The 26,278-nt window shown below is 33.1% G+C and overlaps 1 long non-coding RNA gene across 1 annotated transcript; it reads right to left on the reverse strand.

Moving 5' to 3' along the window:
• Positions 1–12,670: 12,670 nt before the first annotated feature.
• LOC124888165 lies at positions 12,671–15,038 on the reverse strand. The gene is made up of 2 exons (XR_007046293.1): positions 13,958–15,038; positions 12,671–13,210 (listed from the first exon to the last, which is right to left on the reverse strand). It is a non-coding gene; the product is annotated as an uncharacterized LOC124888165 (long non-coding RNA).
• Between the last annotated feature and the right edge of the window lie 11,240 nt (positions 15,039–26,278).

The following is a 26,278-nucleotide window of genomic DNA, read 5'->3' on the forward strand; positions in this document are numbered from 1 at the left end:
TATATAACTTTTGCTCTACTGATGGACCTGTTTCGTCCATGTCTATCTTGTTAGCAGTGAAAATTGGTGTGCTAATCACCTTTGCTTCTTCTATAGAGAACCTTTTGAGAAGTTCTTTTACATACTTTTGTTGATGAATCATAGTTCCAAAAACTGTTTGTTTAATTTGCAACCCTAAGAAAAATTTTAGCTCTCCCATCATACTCATCTCAAATTCACAACTCATAAGTTTGACAAAGTCATGTGTCATGTTGATGTTAATGAAGCCAAAGATGATGTCATCAATATACACCTGCACAATCAACTAATCCTTCCTATTAGTTTTTAAGAAGAGGGTGTTGTTGACTTTACCTCTAGTATGCCCATGCTCTAAAAGAAATTTTAACAATCTTTCATATCAAGCTCACAGAGCATGTTTCAGTCCATACAAAGCCTTGTCAAGCTTGTAAACATAATCAGGAAATTTCTTACTTTCAAAAGTAGGAGGTTGTTTCACGTAAACATCCTCCTCGAGAATACCATTCAAGAATGCACTCCTTATATCTATTTGGTAAAGTATGAATCCCTTATAAGCAGCAAAGGCAATAAGAAGTTTAATTGTTTTAAGTCTTGCCGCAGGGACAAAAGTCTCATCAAAATCTATGCTTTCTTCCTAATTGTATCCTCATACCACCAACCTTGCCTAGTTCCTTGTAACTTTTCCATGTTCATCTACTTTATTTTTATACACCCACTTAGTTCTAATCATAATTCTGTCTTTTAAGGGAAGAACTAGGTGTTAAACCTTGCTTCCTTCAAACCGGTTTAGCTCCTCTTGTATAGCTATATTCAATCAGCATCAAGAAGTGTTTCATACACCTTATTTGGTTCAATCACAGATAAGAAAGCTTTGAAAGCACGGATGCTCCTTAATCCGAATCTTGTGGTGAGTCCTGAGTTGAGATCAGTGAGAACATTTTCAATAGGATGAGATATTTGATACTTGTATCCTTTTGGGACTAATCCTTGAGAAATGCTTGAATCACAGTGATTTATTTGAGCTGAAGTGGTTAGTGGTTCAGTTCCCCAATCAGTGGGCCTCCAGAATCATTTCCCCCTATTGAGATTCATCCAGGTTCAGTTCCTTCAGTCGATGGACCAGGTTGTTCAACTTGTTCCTTCACCTGTTCTTCAGAATCACTTTCTTCCTGCAGATTAGTCTTAGCACAAGATTCATCAAATACTACATGGACATTTTCTTCAACATAATTTGTTTATTGTTTAGGACCCTATATGCCTTACTATATGTGAATATCCTAGGAAAATTCCCTCATCACTTCTAGCATCAAACTTTTCCAAATTTTCTTCCAATTTTTATGAATGAAACACTTGCAACCAAAAGTTCTAAAGTGAGAAATATTTGGTTTTCTTCCTTTTAGTAATTCATAGGGAATCTTCTTTAGAATGGGCCTAATCACGCATCTATTTATAATGTATGCAGCAGTACAGATTACCTCAGCCCAAAGTTTTTTTGCAAGATTTCCTGCTCTATCCATATCTTCCAAAGTCCTATTTTCCTTTCTACTACTTCATTTTACTGAGGTGTTCTAGGAGCAGAGAAATTGTGATCTATACCATTAGTGGAATGGAAATCTAAGAACTTGACATTTTCAAATTTTGTACCATGGTCAGATCTTATGGAAATTAAGGAAGTGTCTAGTTTTTTTTCTATTTTCTTGATGAATATAGAAAAGACATCAAAAGCATCTTCTTTGGAAGTTAAAAATAATGTTCAGGTAAATCTAGAATAGTCATCAACAATCACAAAGACATACCTTTTTCCACCTCTACTTTGAAGCCGCATTGGTCCACAAAGATCCATATGGATCAGGTTAAGGCTCTTGATTGTGCTGACATGGTTCTTTGATTTAAAAAAGGACCTTACCTGTTTCCTCTTTACACAAGCATACAAACTTTTTCTTCCTTGAACTTGGTTTTGGGTAAGTCCAGCACCATCTCTTTGGAAAAATTTTGTTTAATTGTTTCAAACTTGCATGTCCAGGTTTTATGTGCCAAAGGAAGGGATCATTCTCTATTGCACTCAAACAAGTCAGCCTTGTTCCTGTCATGTTTATTATATCAGCTTTATACATATTCTTGTGTCTTTTTGCCATAAGCACAACCTCCTTGGTATCCATCCTTATGACCTTAACACCTGCAGAAGTAAAAATTACTTTGTTACCTTTATCACACAATTATGATATGCTGAGCAGGTTGTGCTTTAGTCCTTCTACAAGGTAGACATCTTTAAGCTCCCTTGATTCAAAGGTTCCAATGTTTCTAACTCCTGTAATTTTTCTCTTTTTGCCATCACCAAAAGATACTCCCCCTTCACCTATTTTAGAGAGTGAAAGAAATTTTTTCTTATCACCAGTCATGTGTCTAGAGCATGCACTATTCAGGTAGCAGTTCTTCTTACTTATTTTCACTTTCATCTGCAAAAGAATCTTAGGGATTAAATTTAGGAACCCAGAAAAGCTTAGGTCCTTTCTTACAAGTAAATGAATGAATCAGATTTTTTCTAGCCCACTGAGGTAATAGGTTATGTGACCTATTCCTCTCACAAGTTTTATTTTTCTTTTAATTGGTTTGAACTATTATTTAGATCTCTTTGCCAGATTTCTACTCCTTGATCTGCTTTTAGCAACAACTGGACACTCAGTAGTTGGATGTCCATGATTACCACATATGTAGCACAAATCCTGAGTAACATTAAAGCTTTTGTAAAACAGCAGTCTAGCCTTTTCACTGTGAGTTTTTTACTCAGTTGATGAACAATTCTTGAGGAATTTGTTCATTTATTTGTCCGTTCAAGATCAAGGTTCATTTTAGAGACTTCTTGACTTAATTTGTTCACCTTTTCCTATTTATCACTACATTCTTGTTTGAACTAAATCAATTCAAGTTCAATATTTTCGTGTTCTTCGCTTTTGACCTTTTTTCTTTTTCAGAAAGAGTCAGTTTTAAGATTTCAGATTTTATAGTCATACTTGAAAAATCAAGTTGACCAACCTGTTTCTTAAGAATATGGTTCTCCTTTTCAACAGTGTTCTTGCAAGCTTCTAGATTAATAAAGTTAAATTTGAGACTTGCAAAACTGTTGAACAACTTATTCCTATCAGAAGTTAATTCTTGGAAATCATCAATTAGAGAACTCATTAAGGAAACAAGTTTTATTTTAGAAAATAAATACAATTTTTCTTTAAGCTTAAGAACACTAACCTCAGAAGCATCATCCTTTTCTTCAAAGTCTGAATCTCCAATGCCCATGAGTGTAGTTTCATTAATTTTTTCATCATTATCTGATTCATCTGAATCAGATCCCCAAGGGGCTACCATAGCATATTCTTCTTTCTCCTTTTTCTTGGACTTTTCCTTCCATTCATTCTCAGCTCTTTCCTTTTTCCATTCAATTTCTCAAAAAGGACAGTCCTTGATTTGATGATAGTCTTACTACACTTGTAACATCCAGTAGGATTGTCATTGAAATATTTTTTTGCTACCTATTTCTTTCTTCTTTTTGAAGATTTGCTAAAGTTCTTAGTTCTAAAGGCAACTTGTTCTTCATCCAGTTCAATTTCTTTATCACTGCCGAGTGTCTTCAAGGCCAAAGTTTTCTCAGGAGCTGTTACTTCCTTCTTGATTTCATCAATCACTACAAGAAAAGTGCTTATTACCTAGGGATTTTCATAGGGATAATGTGGTAAAATCCCCAAGTAATTTGATTATCTGCGGATCTTCTTACCAATTAGAATCCAAAGGAAATACCTTCATAGGTAATTATTACCTGTGGATTTATAAAATCCCTAGGTAATTTAGTTGCGAAAATAAATCCGCAGGTATGTTATTTGCGAATTTATTTGCGATTAACCATCAAAATTTTGCATGAATTATTTGGAAAAATTTCATAAAAAAGAATTTTACCTGCAAATTTTCACGAAAAAAATCACAAATTATTCCCCACGAAGATTCTCAAGTAAATCCCTAGGTAATTTAACTGCGAAAATAAATCTAAAGCTACTTTATTTGCAAATTTATTTGTGATTAAACATCAAAATTTTTCATGAATTATTTGGTAAAATTTCTTGCGGATATTTATGAAACTATTCCACAAGAAAATTCGTATGAAATACCCCAAGTAAATTCTCAAGAACAATTTTTTCAAGAAAATTTTCATAAATAACTAGCGTATATATCCCCATGAAAATTCTCAAGTAATAATTTACACGTAAATTACTAAAACATTTCACAATTAATCAAAAATCTATTCAAAACCTTCAATAATTCTCAAAAACATCATTCAATACAAAGCTAATGTAAACCCTTACAGCTAACAAAAAAATCATTATTCAAAACATCCACATCAATAATGTATGATTCTTAAATGGTCCAAAACAAAATATTTTAAACTTGAATCCTCAATAAAACTACCAACCATCAGGGTCAGAATCACTTTCATTCACGTTATCAGTATTATCACTTTCATTCATGTTGTCAGAGTCACCATCACTTTCATCCTCATAAGCTTGATTGTCTTCCTGAGATGGGCGTTTATCATTTGCAGATGATTTCTTGTATACATGCTTCATCAACAAGTCTAATTCCTTTGTCATCCTCCTTCCACAATTGATGCACTTTGAGCAGCTAATATTTCTTGTTTTTACCTTTCAAACTCATTCTGCATAAGAATATGTTAATTCAGGTCATAAAAAGTGCTAAAAATACATTATTAGCATAAATTATATGATATTATAGTATCAAATAAAATCATAACAATCAACAAATATAAATATGTATATATTAGCATATAAAGCATCATAAACTCAAAGTTGATTTTCAGATTATTGTGACTATTGTTATGAGTTATTCTATTAAAATAATAGAGGATGAAATTAGAAGAATAAGAGAACAAGAGGAAGGGTTCAAGTGGTGCCATGTATTTAACACTTAATGTGAAAAAAAACTCTTTCCTTATTTCTTAAAACTCCGTACCTGGTCAAATGAATTATACAAGGTACACTACAATGAATTATACATTGTCAAGTACACTGCAATGGATTATACAAGAAGATTTACTCAATTAGAAATTCTCAAAGCTGAGATCTTTTCATATAACCAAACAAACTTATTTTGTAACTATACTTTATTATTTTCAAGTTATTTGTGCACATTTCAAGTAACTATACTTAACCATTTTCAAGTCACAAGTTTACAATTTCAGGTAACTACACTTAACCATTTTCAAGTCACAAGTTCGCAATTTCAAGTAACTATACTTAATCATTGTCAAGTCAATACACTTAATAATTTTCAAATAACTTATTCACATTTCAAGTCACTATTACACATTTCAAGTCACTACACTCAAACTATTTTCAAATAGCTAATTGACATTTCAAGTCACTATACTTATTTCAAGTAACTACACTTAACCATTTTCAAGTCACTAGTACACATTTCAAGTCAGTACACTTGACCATTTTCAAGTAACTAATTCACATTTCAAGTCACTACACTTAACCATTTTCAATTCACTAGTATACATTTCAAATCACTACACTTAACCATTTTCAAATAATTAATTCACATTTCAAGTCATTGTACTTAACCATTTTCAAGTAACTACTTCACATTCCAAATAATTATACTTAAACCATTTTCAAGTTACTATACTTAACCACTTTCAAGTAACTAATTCACATTTCAACTAACTACACTTTAACAATTTTCAAGTCACTAGTACTCGTTTCAAGTCACTATACTTAACCATATTTTCAAGTAACTACCGCTACTATAAAAAACAAGAAAACCGACCACAAAAACCGATCACATGTGGTCGCTTTTCCTGTTTTCACTTCAAGTTGCAATTCACTTCACAAGTTACCAAACTAAACTAAATTCAAAACAAAAGTTCACATTTCCAATACCTACGCTTAAACATTTTTAAGTCACTAATTCAATTCACAAGTTACAAAACTAAACTAAATTCAAAACAAAAGTTCACATTTCAAGTACCTACACTTAAAACATTTTCAAGTCACTAATTCACTTCACAAGGTACCAAACTAAACTAAATTCAAAACAAAAGTTCACATTTCAAATACCTACACTTAAACATTTTCAAGTTGCTAATTCACTTCTCAAGTGACCATGTACTTTACTAAATTCAAAACAAAAGTTCACATTTGAAGTTCCTACACTTAAGCATTTCAAGTAACTAATTCACTTCACAAGTACTTTACTAAATTCAAAATAAAAGTTCACATTTCAAGTACCTATACTTAAATATTTTCAAGTCACTAATTCACTTCTCAAGTGACCACACTTTACTAAATTCAAAGCACAAACTCATATTTCAACAACAGATTCTCTTCAACAACATACAACTGTCATAGTAGATTGGAAAAAGACACTTGATCTAGGGAAAACAGATTCCAAGAAGCATAGAAGGATTCCTTGAGGCATTACGATTACGGCTAATCCAGTGATGCAAAGAACAAGGAAGAATATGGAAACATTACCATTTTCAGACACATGGAAGAAGCGCTGGAAATAGGAGAGCAAATGATATTGATAACATATTCAGGCATAATATAATTAAGTAATTAAAAGCATAACTTAAAGCTTCTCGATGAAACAGTACACAATTTAACATGGAAAGTAGCAACTTCTATCAACAAAAATCCTCCTGTATGTTTCAAGTTTCTTTATCAACCAACAAATAGTTTATATCCATAACTATATACTTCAATTAATCATTTTTTTCTTTTTTCTTTCATCAAATATGATCTACTAATATATTGTTCAATTAGCTCTCATATGTACATAATTGTATATAGTGTAGTTGTAGTAGTAAAACAATGAATAAGTGAAGATTTCTTTTTTTACTTTTAAAATGCTACAGCTATGCAGGAAATTTTGGTTAAGAGAAACAAAAGAATCAAAAGTTGTACGAAATAATATATAGAATGGTGATTTCAGTGTTTTCTTTAGTCCTGTTCAAGTCAGTGTTTAATTATTATGGATCATAAATGATAGAAGAATGACCTAAAGAGATGAAGACTAAGAGAAACAGGAGAACAAACAAATGCAATAAAGTAAGATAGGTAGCTTGACATACGAGATTACGAGAAATAGGAACCAAACCATGTATCAAACGATAAGACCCTTAAGTCTCGCAATTACAACACCAAAATCTTACAGTGACCGCTAAGGGAATCAACTCCGCCTTACAACCACCGTTTCTAAGCAAAGATCAATAATGGCTTTTCCAAGCCCTACTCTACTTGGCTTTTCAAAGCCCTACACTACACTCTCAAAGAGAGAAGAAGAAGTCTTTCAAATATTAATAATCAACTAATGAGAAAATAAGCCTAAAGAGTCTATTTATAGCTTATTACATAAAATACCAAAATACCCTTAATGAAAAAGGGCTCCTATGGAGTGTAAAGAAATGGCACAAAAAAGACTAAAACACCCTTAATGAGTGTTTACACTCCAAGGCCACCCCACTAATGCTTCATGGGTCCCTTATTCTTCAAGCTTCAAAATGTGAAACCTCTTGGAACCCTTTGGTAGGCATCAACACAAGTCCCAAGCAATCTTCCAAACATGATTTTGCTCTATTGTAATTTTAAAATGAGTCTTCCATGCATGTCCTTGTACCCTAAGTATGAACAAAGCTTGAATCTTCATGTATGGGCCTCGAATGATGTCATCAAAAGCTATGATGGACCTTTGGCTTGTATCATCCTCCCCTTCTTGAAAAGGATTCGACCTCGAATCCACACCTTGCAAAACCAAAGAAAGGACAAACAAGCATAACATCCTCATGGCATGAGGGTTAGGGTTAGTACAACAAATAACATCATCATGCCAAGGGGGTACACACTTAAAATATAACCATGAATCCTTTATTTTAGTCATGAAAAGATTAGTGAAAATGTCACAAAGGATATGGCTATGACAAGTATCAAGAGATAAAGAAACTACAAAGGTCTTAATGGTATCACTAAAGCCAAAAGGTAAAACTACCTTTATATTAGAAACCACTAGACACAATTGTTTCATTACCTCTTCAAGTGTCCTCATCAAAAGTGGTGCCACTATTGGTCTTATTGTCCACCAAACCCACATAGCATTGTCATTCAAATAAGTGAACCAACCAACAAGTTCCCTACCTCTACATAAAACAAATCCAAAACTAGTGTGGATGTCATCATAGGCAAAGAGGTAGTATAAGAAGGAATCAAGTGTAAAGGCATCATCCAAGGCATTGTCATCTATAAGAATGCAATTTGGCCCATAAGATATAACACATAAAGCACACAAGGATGGATTTAAGGCACTAAAGCACATATGACCTCTTCCTTTCAAGTAAAGTATCAACTTGGCATCCACAAGTTAGGAATCATGCAACTTAAGCACAAGTGTGCCAAGCAAGGATGCACATTTAGTAACATTACCCCAAGAAGACAATGACACATTTACCCTTGAGTTTTCAAGAATGTCACTTTGCTTATCATATAGACCAAGCAACAATTTGGGTGTGTCAATATCATAATATCTATATTTGGCACCCGAGTTAAATGGAAAGAGTGGCCATAGACATGGATCTAGACAACACTCTTTTTCCCCACAGGCTTTACCCAATCTAAAATACACACTCTCTACAATAGCATATATATCATCAAAAGAAATAGAGAGTAGAGAAAGGTATCACTCAAGTCAACTTCAACTAAGGTGTCCTCATGTATGTACTCACTACTAGTTTCAAAATCATCACCATGAGTACTCTCAACAATAAGGTCACACAAAGTAGAAGAAGAAGTAATTTCCAAGCAATGGACACTTTCTCTTTTCATGGAAGAACCCTCAAGTAGATACACACCACAAGCAAAATCAAATGGATTATTACTTAAGTCTTCACAAGAAGCAAGCAATTCATCCTCATAGTCATCAAACATGGGTGGGGAATCATACAAAGGATCACAACCACAATCAATTTTCAAGGAATAATCACTTGTTGGGTTTCTCAAATATTCAAGCAAATCAAAGATATCATTACCCAATTGATCATTCCTTTCTAAGACTACACATTCCTTACCCTTAACAGTACTCTCATCTTTCAAGAAGAGATTTCCATCTTTAGGAGGTATGTTGTCACACCATAGTGGGTTAGTATATAGGCTATAGCCTTCAAGACAAGCTATACCTTCAATATCATTCCCATCATAGGTTCATTAAGAGTGATTGAACCATCTTTGAACAAGATTTTATACCTAAAGAGAGGAAGATCTACCCTAGGGAAAGATTTAGAACATGCAAGTTCACTCTCTAAAGGATAATTATCAAGTTCCAAAGAAGTTTCAAACACACGATCCTTATGAGCAAAACCGCTAGTAGAACATTCACTAGAGGTCATGCTAAAGGGATCACTACTATTTATTTGATCAACATTTTCAACATCATCACTCACTTGAGATCTATTAAATACATCACACACATCCTCAAGTGGTGGACAAATTTCGCACATAAGTTGATCAACACAATTCCCACAAGATGATGTACTATCATTCAACACATTTGCTTCAACACTAGGTGGACATAAATTGATCTTATAAGAAGAGTCAATTCGTTCATCAATAGGATCAACTAGTGTATCCATATTCACAATATGTACATCATCATCAAGGGGCAAAGAATCAATAGATGATGTATTATGATTCAACACAATGGCTTCAACACTAAGTGGACTTAAATTGATTTTATAAAAAGAGTCAATTCGGACATCAATAAGATTAACTAGTGTATCCACACTCACAACAAGTACATCTCCAACAAGAGGCAAAGAATCAATAGAATCACAAATAGGTAAGCTACTACTCACACTTAATGGGCTACTAGCCACATAATTATTATTCACATGCACAAAAGTGTAAGAGTTAGCTATTTTACCTTAAAGTTCTTGAGTAAATTCTTCTTTGCCGTGGTGTAAAGGTTTCCCACATGTTCGGCAGCAACTTCTCCTTGGACTTGTGCTTCTCCACTTGTCATATTAGTACCTACACAAATGTCCTTAGAAATAGAAGGACAAACATAGTTAGCACGGTTTGGTGAAAACCCCCTCACTTCATTCCACACAACTTCTCCTTTTTCCACTCTTGGATTTCCACCTTGCACACCCTTACTCCTCTCAATCTTTTGTATCTCATATTCGGGACGGATTAAGTGATCACATATCCTTGCAGTTTGGGAAGAATTGAGGTAAAGAGATAATTTCCCCAACTGTCCACTACAACCTTAGGCCAATTTAGCACATTTGGAAATCTATGTTGTGAAAACCAATCGGCACCCAAGCATACATGACCTGGTGTCAAGGGAAAGATATCGCACCATACCTCCTCATAGTATTCAAATTGGGTGAAGACAATTCTCACTCTCTCGATAACCTTATACAAGTACAAGTAATATGGAACAAGTAAAGGTTCTCAAAACAACCTCAAATAGTCAATCATTGGGATAATGTAGTTCTGATGGCGCCAATTATCTAGCATGAGGAGGCAGCCCGGTACCCCATAAATGCTTACCTTTCTGGAGTGAACACTTCTTCTAGGATCAACATTGTAGAGTTTAGGAAAACCTATGGGCATATGAGTACCCCTCGGCCTTGGAGATGTATTCTCTCTTCTTCTTATGGGATAACCTACACTATAGCTAGTATACCCATTCATGCCACTTCGACCTTGATAAGATGTGCTACAACGTGAAGAATATAAATCTTCATGCTCCACATGTGCACTCTCACCAAGGCTCTCATACGCTTTGCGAAGAAAAGACCTTACACAAATTCTAGGTTCAGAGTGGGAAGTGTAAGACTTCTCACATGCCCTAACTTCATCATAAGAACCATCATAAAGCCCTACATCATCTCCATATCCACCATAAGCACTAGGAACTTCATTTACCTCATTTTTTCCCTCAAAACCATAACTCTCAATTCTGCTTATGTCTTGATCATGGCTATATTCATAGTCCCCATAATCTCTAACATCATCGTAGTCATAAAATTCCTCACTACAATCATAGTCTCCCATGTTGTAGTCACAATAGTCCAAGGCTACCAAGATATGTTCCCCTTATATCACCTTGTACCTACAAAATGAACAAACAAGATTAGTAGTAAAAGGTCCTCACCAACACTCGTATATACTCTCACCTTTGTGATCCTCACAAGTGAAGCAGCGAATATTAAAAGTTGCTTATACTTCGGTAGTCAATAAGGTGTCAATCACTACTTAGTGGCCGAAATAGATTCTTGTTTGATCAACTCAAGACACAATACAAAATCTACTTATGAACTTGAAACAAAGAAGTTCAACGAGTCAAAACGAGAAAAGCACACAAAGAATAAAAACAGGAAGAAAACGGACTCAAGCAACTAATTTGCAACTAAGTAGGTGATTACTAGTTGTTAATTAGTTCTAGAATCAAGAAATGAAACTAAAGAAACAAGGAAATGAAACTTAGAATCTGAAATTTGAGCTTAAGCTTTTTGGGTGAAGTGATGATGTGGCAGCCTTTGGTTGGTTGATGTTTTAAAAAAAATTTCTTGTATTCAACTTGTATTCAATCAATCTTCAACTTAGGAGGAAGGTAGGATCAGTTTTGATGAAGAAAACACAAAGAATGGACCTTTTTTTCTAGCTCAAAAGAGTTTGAATTTGTGATGGTCCCCCCTTGTACTTTCCCTTGTCCTCTTCTTTGAGAACATTCCTTTTGATGCCTTTTGAATTCTTTTCTTCCTTTGAAAGACTTGGAATATGCTTGGAATATTCTTTGAGACAAACAAGTAGTACACTCTCTTTCTCCTCCTTTTTAGATCAAACAACACTTTTTGAATGTTCTTGTTCAACAATACATGAAGAACATGAAGAACACCAAGAACATTCAAAGTTTGAACCAAAGTTGACCCTTAAGCAAATGAACTCGGAATTTGATTTTTCTTGAAGATCCAAGCTCACGTTGACAATCCAACCACAAATATCATGTTTTCATCTCCAAAAACGTCAACAACAACCTTCCACAATGAGATCTCACCTTCAAGTTTCTTCAAACTCAAGATCAACAATGGCGGATGGCTCAAATCACCTTCAATTTAGCACAAATTCAAACCCTAGACTCCTATAGTGTTAGAGAACTCAAATCTAACACTAAAAACACAAAAAAAAAAATAATAAAAAACTCAAAATTTGACCTACGTTCAAAAACGGGTTTAGTATTTTTTGGGGGGGATTTTTTATTTTGACACTTCTTTTTGTTGGGATTTTCAATTTCTAGACTCTAATAGTGTTAGGGAACAAGGATCTAACACTAGAAACACACAAAACAAACAAAAATCAAGTATCAAAAAATAAAAAACTCTAAAAACGTGAACAATAAATTTTTTCTTTTTTTTTCTTTTTCACTTTTTTTCTTCAAGATAACAATCCCAAGATTGATTTTGTTGGAACAAAATCAAACCTTGCTTTGATACCAAATGATAAAAGAATGACCTAAAGAGATGAAGACTAAGAGAAAAAAGAGAACAAACAAATGCAATAAAGTAAGATAGATAGCTTGACATACGAGATTACGAGAAAATGAACCAAATCGTGTATCAAATGATAAGAACCTTAAGATCCGCAATTACAACACCAAATTCTTACGGTGACCACTAAGGGAATCAACTCCGCCTTACAACCACCGTTTCTAAGCAAAGATCAATAATGGCTTTTCCAAGCCCTACTCTACTTGGCTTTTCAAAGCCCTACACTACACTCTCAAAGAGAGAAGAAGAAGTCTTTCAAATATCAATAATCAACTAATGAGAAAATAAGCCTAAAGAGTCTATTTATAGCTTATTACATAAAATATCAAAATACCGTAAATGAAAAAGGGCTCCTATGGAGTGTAAAGAAATGGCATAAAAAGACTAAAACACCCTTAATGAGTGTTTACACTCCAAGGCCACCCCACTAATGCTTCGTGGGTCCCTTCTTCTTCAAGCTTCAAAATGTGAAACCTCTTGGAACCCTTTGGTAGGCATCAACACAAGTCCCAAGCAATCTTCCAAACATGGTTTTGCTCTATTGTAATTTAAAATTGAGTCCTCCATGCATGTCCTTGTACCCTAAGTATGACCAAAGCTTGAATCTTCAAGTATGGGCCTCGAATGATGTCATCAAAAACTATGATGGCCCTTTGACTCGTATCAATAAAAAAAGCCATAACAAATAGAAAGATATTTTGACTGAATTGCTAAATTAAAATACAGTTGCACATTTAATATTATCTCTGGACAACCAATTTAAACTGTAAAGCTTATTTAAGTTCTACTCGGGAAGCTTTGCGCTTGAGTGTCAATCTTTTAATGGTACTGCTCATCATCCATAAAAGCCAAAACAAACTTTTAGTTCCTTTTTAGAGAATAGTCATGTGCGTAGATATACTTCTCTTACCCTAATCGTCAAAGGTGAAGCATTTCAAACTCATTTTACAAGGCCAGCTCATGTAACTTATTTTTAGCATTGATACTTCCATGAAATAAATATAAGTATTCATTTTATAAGGCCAGCCATCTAACTCAGATGATGGTATTAAACTATCTAAGTGATTCTGGGAAAAGCAGGTTATTTTCTAAGCTTTTCCACAAATTGGAAACGGACAATAGGTAATAAAGCCTCGGTGTAATTGAAGAGGTGAAACCTAAAGCAGATCTTAGAATTTAACATTAATCTCTAATTCGAGGAAAGGAAAAAAAACAATTATACTGAAACGTTGTAGGAAAGAGTCTAAGATGAATAGTCTTAAGATCTGTAGGGATAACTCCTCAAGAATTAATTAATTTTAAAGCAAAATTAGCAAGAACTACTCTAACCTTCTCAATAGCACCCAAAAAGGATCGTTGGGCTTAACTGAATGCATTTCTCGCCGGCTGATCGTTGGGCTGGTTGCCGGTGCTGGTAGCAGATAGAGGAGATGATGAGAGGCGGCGGCGGCGATGGCACTGGTTTGCTCGCCGGCTGCATGACTATTGTGCAGCGGCGGCTGGTGGCGCGATGGAGGGAACGAGAAGAGGAAGAAATGAGGGGCAGCGGACTTGCCGGCGACACGGCTCACCAGAGCGTGGTGTTCGCTTGTGGTTAACCTTAGAGAGACAGAAGAGAGAAGGGAGTGAAAAGGTGCGGCTCATTTTTGCAAAGGCACGAAAATGATTTAGGAGTCGTATGGTAGGAGGGTTTATTTTTTCTAATTCATGTACTAAAATGTGGGATAAATTAATACAATGTTTGGTAGTAAATAAGGAGCAATGTACCTTATATGGTATTATAGGGAGTATAACTAATACATCCAATTTGGTTGGATGAGTAATTCATGGATTATAATCCATGGATAAATATTAAGAAAGACAAAAATGCCCTTAAATTCTTTTAAATGTTTTTTAAATTTTTTTTACTTTATTCAATATGAGTTATTTCTTTTCAATTTTCAATATGATAATATTCCTCTAAATAATTTTAATCATTAAAAAATACTCCATTAACTTAGAAAATACTTATTTGTCAAAGCCCGAAACAAATTGCATGGTTGCATATAGCTTTAATTTTGTAAATGGAATGTATCACAAATTAAAAAAAAATCTTAAATTTAACACTTTACAGAACACAATTTTATGTTAACAACGATGCAATTGTCCCATTCAAAAGTTACACGTATCCCCGCTGACTTAAGAACACCACAAAGTGCGAACAACAGAAAAATAAAGAAAAGATAACAAATTGTTTTTTTTGTAAGTGAATGATTAAATCTTAAAATTCCAAAATAAGTTATTACTATAGTTATATTGTTGGTTTTTTTTAAAAAAAAAAAAAGAATAATAAAGCTTTGCAAAGTAAATATACAAAGTTATTGTATGTCAAGGGTTTTTTTGTAAACAAATAATATTCTTTTTAAAATATAACAATACATATTATTTTCAATACATCAAACCAAACATTGTATAAAAAATAATCCCAGCATTACTAATCCCAGTATTACTAATCTCAGCACTACTAATCCCAGCATTACTAATACACCCTATTCAGTATTATCTTATACACTCTATCAAACGACCCCTTAGGGTTTTAGGTATTAGGGTGTTATATGTATGAACAATAAGATTTAATCTCAATCGTCGATCGCATAAGATCAACGATTGTGGTTAAAATTGAGAAAGGGATGAAAAATTAATAAAAAATTAGGTTAGAATTGACATTAATTGGATATAAAAAATGACTAAGAATCAAATAGATTGGGAAATTGAATTGAATTAGGACTGCTATTTTAATAAATGTACTACAGACGTAATAATAAAAATGAGAAAAATAATAAGATGTAGCTATTAAAATAAATTATGCATGTAAAATCAATGTTATGTTAAAAAAATGTTATATAAAATCGTTGACAATAAAACTTGAAATAAATCAATAATAATCAAAATAATATAATGTATTTGTAAATTGCGAATGTGCATATTTGTGAAAATAATTTAATAAATATTAACAAAATATTATATTTAAATTACATAAAATATAAAATTGCTTGATAAAAATAAATTGTCTATTTAGAAAGCATGACTGCGACACGTCGGTATTTATTTGATATTAAAATAATACGTAAAATATATCAATATTCAAAATTAATAATTTTGGTAAAAGGAGCACCGGAGGTCAAAATTGGGTGTCAACACTACAACAGTCGGAATGTAAATTTCCCAGAATTTACCGCCAAATCACAAATAGTATTGAAAAAATATTTTATAAAAAATAAAAAATAAAGTTTTGGTATTTGGATATTTTTTTTATATGAAAAACAAGATTTAATCTGAGTCATCAATCTCATGAGATCGACGGCTATGATTAAAATTGAAAATTGGTTTAAAAATGAACCAAACTAATTTCAATAAAAAGGTTAAAATTGACATCAATTAGATATAAGGTTGAATAGAATTTAAATAAAATTGAGAAGATAATTTAAATATAATAATAAATTCATAGTAATAATAAATTAAAAATTATTATAAAAAATGTTATTCTTATAATAAATTACGTATGTCACATAGAAAATATTATATAAAACTTACCGATAATAAGTTTGAAATAAATTAAGCATAAATATTATAATAATAATAATAATAAATAATAATAATAAAATCAAGGTGACATCTTTTGATTGTTTTCTCTATGAGATTTCGAGAAAATGAATACAACAACTAATCCAATTTAGTCCCACAAATTGAGGTCTGTAGAGGGTACAGTATACGCAAACCTTACCGTTGAGGTAAATAGGTTGTTTTCAATAGACCCTCGGTTCAAGAAAAATAGTCTGAAGCTATCTAATTTAAAAAAAAAAAATAGTGAAAATTGATTTAATATTGATTGTTGATCAAATATGATGAACGGTTGAGATTAGAATTGAGAAGATGAGTCAAATTGGGATTAAATATTGAGTTAAAAAAATTAAATTGAAGATTTCGTTTGAGTCAAATTAAACTCAATTGACACAAATTGAGTATAAAATGGCTAGAATTTAAATAAATTAGGAAAATTGAATTGAATTAAGATGATATGTAATAAATATATTAACTATATAAAATTAATATTTAAAAATAAACAAAATTATTATTTTTAATAATTGAGTAGACTACTATTTAATAAATATAGGAAAGCCGTAATAATAATAACAACAACAACAACAATAATAATAATAATAGACAATGTTTGTAAATTATGGGCAAGTATACTTGCGGAAATGATTTAATAAATATAGTAACTATATAAATTAATATAAATATAAATTATTTTTTAATTAGTTGGCATAATCTTTGACAAAAAAAAACCAGCGGATATTAAGACTTGATATAAATGAAATTGAGTTCAATTGGATACAATTAGGGCTAGGATTGTAATAAATTGGATAAAATTAAACTAAAATTATTATAAATTGGCAAAATCAGGCTAGAAAATAAATAAATTGGAAAAAATAAATTGACTAAGGTTGCGGATTAATGCAATAATAATAATAGTAAAATAAATAATATAATTATTATCATATTAGTTATGAATAAATTGTGTAAATAAAAATATAGCACATAATATATTACTTTAAAATCAACGATAACAATAATTCGAAATAGACACCTATAAATTATGAATATAAAATTTAAAATTGCTGATAATACATCTGTGATACCATCTATGTCAATAAACTAATTTTAATTTCTTGAGCATCTTTTGTTTGATAATACATGTCCACCGATTTAATGTCTAATTTATTTTTATTTTATATTTTTTATTCTTCAAGTTTATCCTTTCCTATTTAAATTTTTCAAGTCACAAAAATTCTACGTAAATCCCCAAGAAATAATTTCAGCTAAATTTGTATCAACACAATCCCCCAATAATTTATTCAAGTAATAATTTCGTAGGTAAATCCCCAAGAAATAATTTCAGCTAAATTTGTAGCAACACAATCCCTCAATAATTTTCCAAGTAATAATTTCACAGGTAAATCCCCAAGAATAAATTCCCAACAAAATTCGCAGAACAAAATTTCCAAATAATTTCTCAGGTAATAAAATCCATTACATAAATTTCTACCAAAATATCTCTACGTAAAATTCATAGGATAAATTACCTGAAAATTTTTCTATGGATTTAAAATATATATATATTTGTCCATATACCTGCGGATTTACCTAGAGATAAAATATTCGCCGATACATTTCCCCAGGTAATGTCGCAAGTAATAATTTCGCAGGTAAATCCCCAAGAATAAATCCCACACAAAATTCGCCGCACAAAATCCCCAAATAATTTCCTAGGTAATAAAATCCATTACATAAATTTCCACCAAAATATCTCTAAGTAAATCCGTAGGATAAATTACCTGGAGATTTTTTTATGGATTTAAAAAATATATATATTTGTCCATATACCTGTGGATTTACCTAGAGATAAAATGCCTGCCGATATATTTCCCCAAGTAATGTCGCAAGTAATAATTTTGCAGGTAAATCCCCAAGAATAAATCCTCAGCTAAATTCGCAGCACAAAATTCTGAAATAATTTCCTAAGTAATTAAATTCATTACACAAATTTTCACCAAAATACCTCTAAGTAAACCCATAGGATAAATTATCTGGAGATTTTTTTACGGATTTAAAAAATATATATTTGTCCATATACCTGCGGATTTACCTAGAGATAAAATACCCACCGATATATTTCCCCAGGTAATGTTGCAAGTAATAATTTCGCAAGTAAATCCCAAGAATAAATCCCCAGCAAAATTCGCAACACAAAATCTTCCAATAATTTTGTAGGTAATAAAATCTATTACATAAATTTCCACCAAAATATCTCTAAGTAAATCCATAGGATAAATTACCTGAGAATTTTTCTACGGATTTAAAAAATATATATATTTGTCCATATACCTGCGGATTTACCTAGAGATAAAATATCCGCCGATATATTTTCCAAGTAATGTCGCAAGTACAAAATTTGCGCAATATGGTGTCAAATTTACTTGCGGAATTTGTTGCAAATATATAGTTCACAGGTAATATATTTTAATGTTGAGGAATTTAATATTTTCGTAGGTAAATCCACATGTATTTCCTACGATATTATTTCTTAGGTAAAATTCTCATGTAATTTACAGTTTTCTAGTAGTAAATTTGCATTTCATAAGTGTTGAAATTTTTCACTAGTTCATCCAAAGTTATATTAGTAAGATCCTTTGCTTCCTTAATGGCAGTAACTTTGATATCCCATTTAAACTTAGGCAATACCCTCATCACCTTTTCAATTTGTTCTTGATACAAGTACGACCACGAGGATGGACGTGTGAAAGTGTAATGAACCCGAGGCTTGGAGTGTGCAAGAAAAATGCAAAAGAGGGCCTAAAACACACACCAAAACGGAACCTACACTACACTTCATGGGCGATATTTTGAGGCTTTTCGTTAAAGGGCCTTTTGGTCATTTTGTATTCTAGTTGTAACCTAGTATAAATAGAACATTGTAGGTCATTTTTGTCTTAGACTTTGATGATATTTGTAAGTTGTATAACACTTTGAAAGACAAGTCCTCTCTTCTCTTTAGGAGGCAACCTGAAATTAGGGTGATACTAGTGTGGAATCACTAGTGTTGTATTCATGGCTTGAGACGTTGGTGTTTAGAGGAGGTAAAGTCCCTCTTGTGTCAACATAGGAGTTAGGTTAACCATTGCGTGTAGTGTTAAGGGTCCTAGAGTATCACATGTTCTTGGGTTCTTAAGATTATATCAACCAAGGTCTAACTATCTATCCTTTGTTCCTTTTATTCTTGTAATCATTTGTACTAGTTTGTTCTCGATTCTAGGGAATCCGTGAGTTGTTGTTACAATACTGTTGTGTTCTTCTTCTTGTTTTGTAACTTAGCTTGGTTGTTTTGTGCATTTCTTAGCTTTTCTTGTACCATTTGGTATCAAACCGTGGCTTGATCTTGTTCCTACAAGATCAATCTTGGGCTTGTTACTTAAAAAAATGATGAAAAACCTGAAAATCTAGAAAAATAGCAATTTGTCCAATTTGTGTTCTTGACCGAAAATTATGTTCTTGTTGTGTATTGACCAATATTTTTACTTGTCTTTGTTGTCTCTAAGTGTTAGTATTGTTCCTCACTAACACATTGAGTCTATATCTTAGATTTGAGCTTGTAATGTGAATATTGTTGTTGTTCTTAGTTTGGCCGTGTGATGTTGTTATAAAATTGGTGTCCTAAGACCAATTTTGTTAAAGATATGGTAGTCTTGGCCGTGTGAGACAATATTGTTGTGGGTTTAGAGTGGGCCATGAAAAGGGAATTGTTATTGTTATTCTTGGTGAATGTTGTTGTTGTTCTTGATGTTCATCACTAACTTCATACCTTTCTAAAAAAATAAAGTGCTTATTTGATCCAAAAATGTGAAGGAAAAGGTGTAGAAACTTGTTAGTTTTGAAAGACCCCCAACCACTAAAGACCTATCAATCACTTCTCAACAACTTTTCCATGATTTAAGGACCTTGTCTTGAGGAGAAAAGTCAAGTCTTGCTTTTTGAATTTGAAAGAGAACTTCAAGACTTGTTTTCCCTCCTTAACCAATTCCCACCAATTCCAAATTACAATTGGATCAATACTTGAATTGGAAAATAAAATTTGATAACAACCGCAATCAATACGTGGCTGCCACGTCACGTTTTACTGTTCACCGATAATTTTTAAGATCAAATTTTAGATGTCTTTGTTTGTTATTTGTTGATCCTTCGTTTCGTTTAATTGATCCTAGTACTAATTAATAAACTAGTAAACTCCTACTAGATTGTCAATTATTCCTTTGAATCCATTGCTCGTGTCTACGTTTCTTTTATGCTTTTATCATTTTTAAAATCATAGTACTTCTTGGTTCAAGTTCGGACACTACTTTTCTTGAGTCTTCAAACAAAGAATCCATTCCGACCAAGGAGTAGACTCACCCCTCGATTCATCACAAACTACGAGCCAACTAGCAACATTTGTGAATCCAAGTGTAAGACGATTAAGTGTGTGAGTGTGGTGAGGTTGTTTTGAACTAACTTGTGTTTTGCTTTGTAGGCTTGTTCTTTTCTTTTCTTTTTTTTAGGTACAATTACAAGGTAACCCGTGGCTTCAACCTCTCAACCCATGGACAACAATGCCACCAATGTCATTTTGGCCTACCTTGACACTATGTCCCGAGACCTAGCTATGGCAAATGAAAGGTTGGATCGTATGGTAGGTCAAAGGGAGAAAGTGGGATGCCCGAACACACATCAAGAAGAAGGTCGTAGCTCATGTGAGCTACGAGGTAAAAATGTTATCCCCTATACTCCTATGAACTTAGAATGTTGTGTTGTGGCTAGTAGGAGCCAAGTAGGGGTAGTTGCGAATTTGCCTAAGGTAAAGGTGCTCGAGTCTCCTTTTTGTGATACTCTCGGTATTGTTAGGCCACATGAGGACCAAACTCTTATTATAGGTACGCAAGCACTAGTTGATCCTTTAGATGAAGAAATTGATTCTCCTCGTGAGAATGATTTGTGTCCATCTAGTGCTAGCACTCATAACTTGACTAAGGTTCCATTACTAAGTGACGAGAGTATTCATACACTAGTTGACCCTTGTGAAAACCAAGGTGGGTCTACGTTGGTATATGAGTTTCCAACAACTAGTAAGGTTGTGGACAATGATCAATCGGGTGGAAATGACCTTGACGTGCTTGATAGTTTAGGAAGCCCGAATTGTGATTGTCTTGGTAAAGATGGTTTTGCTTGTGATCCCTTTGCTGCCCATGATAGTTTATGTCTATGTAGGGACTACTCTCTTGAAAGAGAAACTGTTGCTTGCTTAGAAATTCCATCTACTTCTTCTTTATGTGTTTCCTATGTTAAGTCTACTAGTGTTGTTGGACTTGAAATTAGTGAGTACATGCATAAGGAGATCATAGTTGGAGTTGACTCGTGTGACACCTTTCTTTATCGCTTTGTGCTTATGATATTTTCCACAGGGATATAGAGGGTATGCCTAATTTTGAAGACGACACCTTAGGGGAAAGTGAGAGTGGTCGAGGCCTAAGTCCTTGGTTACTCCACCTATTTGATCCCGGTACCATCTTAGGGTGGGAAAGGATTACTCTTGGCCTATTTTCCTTTTGTCTTGATGTTTGCCCGAGCCACCTTCTTTGTAGCATTTGTACTAATATTTTCATGATTAAAACAAAGGACCCGTGGCTATACTTTAAGTTTGTTCCGCCTCGAAATGGCATGTTGATGTGTTATATTTTTGCTAACCCTAACCCCTCATGTCATGAGGATGTGTGCTTGTTTGCTTTCTCTTGATTTTGTAAGGTATGGATTCGAGGTTGAATCCTTTTCAAGAAGGAGAGGATAATACAAGTACGACCATGAGGATGGACGTGTGAAAGTGTAATGAACCCGAGGCTTGGAGTGTGCAAGAAAAATGCAAAAGAGGGCCTAAAACACACACCAAAACGGAACCTACACTACACTCCATGGGCGATATTTTGAGGCTTTTCATTAAAGGGCCTTTTGGTCATTTTGTATTCTAGTTGTAACCTAGTATAAATATAACATTATAGGTCATTTTTGTCTTAGACTTTGATGATATTTGTTAGTTGTATAACACTTTGAAAGATAAGTCCTCTCTTCTCTTTAGGAGGCAACCCGAAATTAGGGTGGTACTAGTGTGGAATCACTAGTGTTGCATTCATGGCTTGAGACGTTGGTGTTTAGAGGAGGTAAAGTCCCTCTTGTGTCAACATAGAAGTTAGGTTAACCATTGCGTGTAGTGTTAAGGGTCCTAGAGTATCACATGTTCTTGGGTTCTTAAGATTATATCAACCAAGGTCTAACTTTCTATCATTTCTTCCTTTTATTCTTGTAATTGTTTGTACTAGTTTGTTCTCGTTTCTAGGGAATCCGTGAGTTGTTGTTACAATATTGTTGTGTTCTTCTTCTTGTTTTGTAACTTAGCTTGGTTGTTTTGTGCCTTTCCTAGCTTTTCTTATATCAGTTCTTCAAGAGGGATGACTTTACCCAAGAAAGTTAATTCATTTGTTAAAGTGGTAGGTTTTGTCATCATCTCATGAAGAGATTCATTCTCCTTCATTTTAAAGGTCTCATATTCAATAAAGGGAAGAGCAATTCTGAATTTTCTTACTTGGGTGGTGCCCTCATGTGCATTGACCAAGGCATCCCAGATTTTCTTGGCAGTGGTACAATTTGACACTCTTTTATACTCAGTTGGACCTAGTCCACACACTAAAATATTTTTATCCTTCACATTCTTCCTTAAACGGTCAAATCATCAGCAGTAAATTCATTTCTCACTTTCTTGACATGTTCACCATCAACTAGTTTTATTGGAATAGTTGGACCATCAGTGATCCTGTCCCACAACTCGTAGTCTTCACCTCAAAGAAATATTTTCATCCTAGCTTTCCACCAAATAAAGTGAGAACCATCAAACAGTGGGGGTCTAGTAGTGGATTGACCTTCACTATGAGCAGTAGGTGGTGCAGAATTCATCATAGTGATCTTTGTCTTAGGTGCTAACCTTTTTAAAGGAAACCTCTCTCTGATACCACTTGTTAGAGTACGTGCCTTACTGATTACCTTATTTTAGCCTAGTTGTTGCCTATCGATGAAACGGGTTGACTAACGTGTTTCAAACTAGCTAAATAGTAAGTAAATAACATAGTAAATTTTCACGTGAAAAACACCCGACTCAAAGAGGTGTAAAAAAAATACGACATGTACCTCTACAAGATTTAGCCTCAACTCCACTAAATTACTTGAGCCTCAACAATCAACAAATTACAAGACTCTTGTAAACTAGGAATTATAAACTTCTAATTCCTACTTCTACAAAATACAAACCTTCCCAAGGTGTGTGTTCCCCAAGTCTTCGAGTTCTCCAACTTGAAGACAATAATCCTAACTCATTTTACAGAGACTAGAAGTAGATAAACAGTACAGCTAAAGTCTAGGACTCCTTAACTCTAAGTAATAGTAACAAGTTCAACTATGACTCCTTCAAGCTTTGGGACTGCAGAGATAATTTGTCGATGGTTACTATCTTTGTAGGTGCATGAGTGACTATCTGTGTCACTTGCTCTATTTAACAATAACTCTTCAAAGAGTCTTTTATGTCGTCAATCTTCTATCTTTCGTTGGACTCTTCAACTCATCAAAGTTTGTTGTTAAGCCAAAGTCTTTCTTCAATTAAATCTCCTCATTTGAGTGAAACACTTTCTTTAACTTATCTTCAAGTGTTTACTCAAACACAACTTCTTTTTCACATGTGATAATCATTATGATTTTATCAAGTCCTGATCTCAAGCATTCTTGTCTTGTCTTCATCTTCTAGTGACGAACTTGTGTTATCTTGACTCTACACCTCAGTTCAGTGGACCATTTCAACTAGCATGTTTCATTCAATCACCAAAACAATCCCAACAGTATTCAACTATAAAAGATTGACTTAACGCACCTCTGCTTGATGATTCTTTTTCTTTTTATTAGTCGGTTCAAAAAGTTTCAGATACTAAATTCTTATAACAAGATTAAAAAAAAAAAAGCACTCATTGAAGGATTAATGGTAGAACGGCAAAGGTTTCTCCACCCTATATTGTATAGTAGACTTTTTTTTTTGTCTTGTGTATTGCATAGTAGACTTTCTACTATGCAGACCCCAAATTAAGTGTGCTATGAGAATAATTCTCATTCTTATTATTAGTACTAGTACCTTTGTACTTATTTCTTCATAGTACCTTTTAATGAAATGCGTAGTATGTAATGCTTATTTTGTATTTTGAAAACTTGCATGATATGGAGCGAAAAAAGCACGAGCATGTTTTCTAGTAAATAAATAATAGGGATTCGCTTGGTTGCTATCGTTCATGTATTATAATTAGCATAATTTTTTTTTGTTGTTGCATAAAATTTAGCAGATCGAGTATGGTATTTGAACATCATTTTACAATCCCACATAACCAAAATATGTACTTCATAAGTTGTGAGCCAATTGATGTATTATGTTATACAGAATAGAAGATTGAATAATTATTGTATCGAATACTAAAAGTGAACTTTGGACTTATTTAATTAAGAGACTATTTTGAGCATATACCCTCAAGTATAAGATCCATTTTTATCAACTTGTGGCAAATTTAACTGGCCAACTGTTAAATGAGCTCCCACCTTTTCGCTTTCTTGGTGACTCAAAATCATTATCTCAAAGTTGAAGTGGAGGGTGCTTACCATCCGAGCAACCTTCACTTATCTAGGGTCAGATAATTTTAGTTGTTAACTTTTCTAGGTCTGGTTATACTTGTTGTAATTAGGGTAAATTCTGGTCTAGTAATATTATTTATCGGTTATATGTACGTTTGAGTTTTTCTTCCAGTTTATCTTAGCTCGTCATATACCTATTCGTTCGACTTTTTTTTTTTATAACATTTCTTCTTATATATAGAGAGAGAAAAGTCATGATTAAAGAATTGATCCAGTCCCTTCATATTACTTCTGCAATTACTATACATCAACTAATCAAAGGAATCCAGCTCCTCTCCATTTTCACCCAAGGTCATACCTTGATTGAATGATACATGGCATCGTTCAAAATTGAATGCAATAAAAAGGTTAATTCACAAAAAAACTAAAAGATGAAATTCTTGCGTAGGAAAAACAAGTAGGAAGAGAACTTTTTATTGCTTTATTTATGGATATGTTAAAATTGTGGGATCACAATATTTTTTTAAACTAAATATATAATGTAGCTATTATCTAAACAATAGTTAGAGATTTACTTAGAATAATTAAATTTTAGTCATTCAATTTGAACTATGTCAGATGTTATTATTCAAGATAGGAACTTGGACAAAATGGAGAGAGTGGAAATGGAGGGGAGCCGAATCGGCATCGAAACTTCCATTGAACGTTACTCCTGGTAGCAAATAATATTGAAGCAGATCTGCTTCAATTGAGAGAATACAACAACATAGTGAAATCCAACGAGTGGAGTCTGGGGAAGATAGATGCACGCAGACCTTACAACTATCCCGTGGAGATAGAGAGATTATTTCTAGAGGACTTCATTTGAGAGTATGAGCATTAGAATTTAAACCTGCCTACTCTCCATACTCCAAGAATTAGTTTCTTATGGGCACAAAATATGATAGGGTTACTTCTTTCTAGGGGTAGGGGTGGGCATGATATGGTATATACTGAATACCAGATTGAAATCGAAATTTTTTATACCGCAGTATGGATGTTATGGTATTTGGTAGGAATTTTAAATTATTTTGATATTTGATATGGTATTTGGTATTTATGCAATAAATACCGAAATGCCGTATACCGCACCGAAGTTTTTTAATAACATATAAAACCCATATATATATTATATTTAACATTATTAAATATATTTATATATCATCCATTATCCAATTGAACACAAAAGTAGCTTTTATTCAGAAATAAATTTTTTGAGAAGCTTATTATTTAAGAGTACTATGCTTAAGTTTTGGTACAGTTGTTCAGAGTTTGCATCTCAGACTATTCAATTGTGATTGAAATGTTATTTTTGTGTAATTGATTAAC

This window comes from Capsicum annuum, chromosome 10 (genome assembly GCF_002878395.1).
Source record: "Capsicum annuum cultivar UCD-10X-F1 chromosome 10, UCD10Xv1.1, whole genome shotgun sequence".
Lineage (NCBI taxonomy): Eukaryota > Viridiplantae > Streptophyta > Magnoliopsida > Solanales > Solanaceae > Capsicum > Capsicum annuum.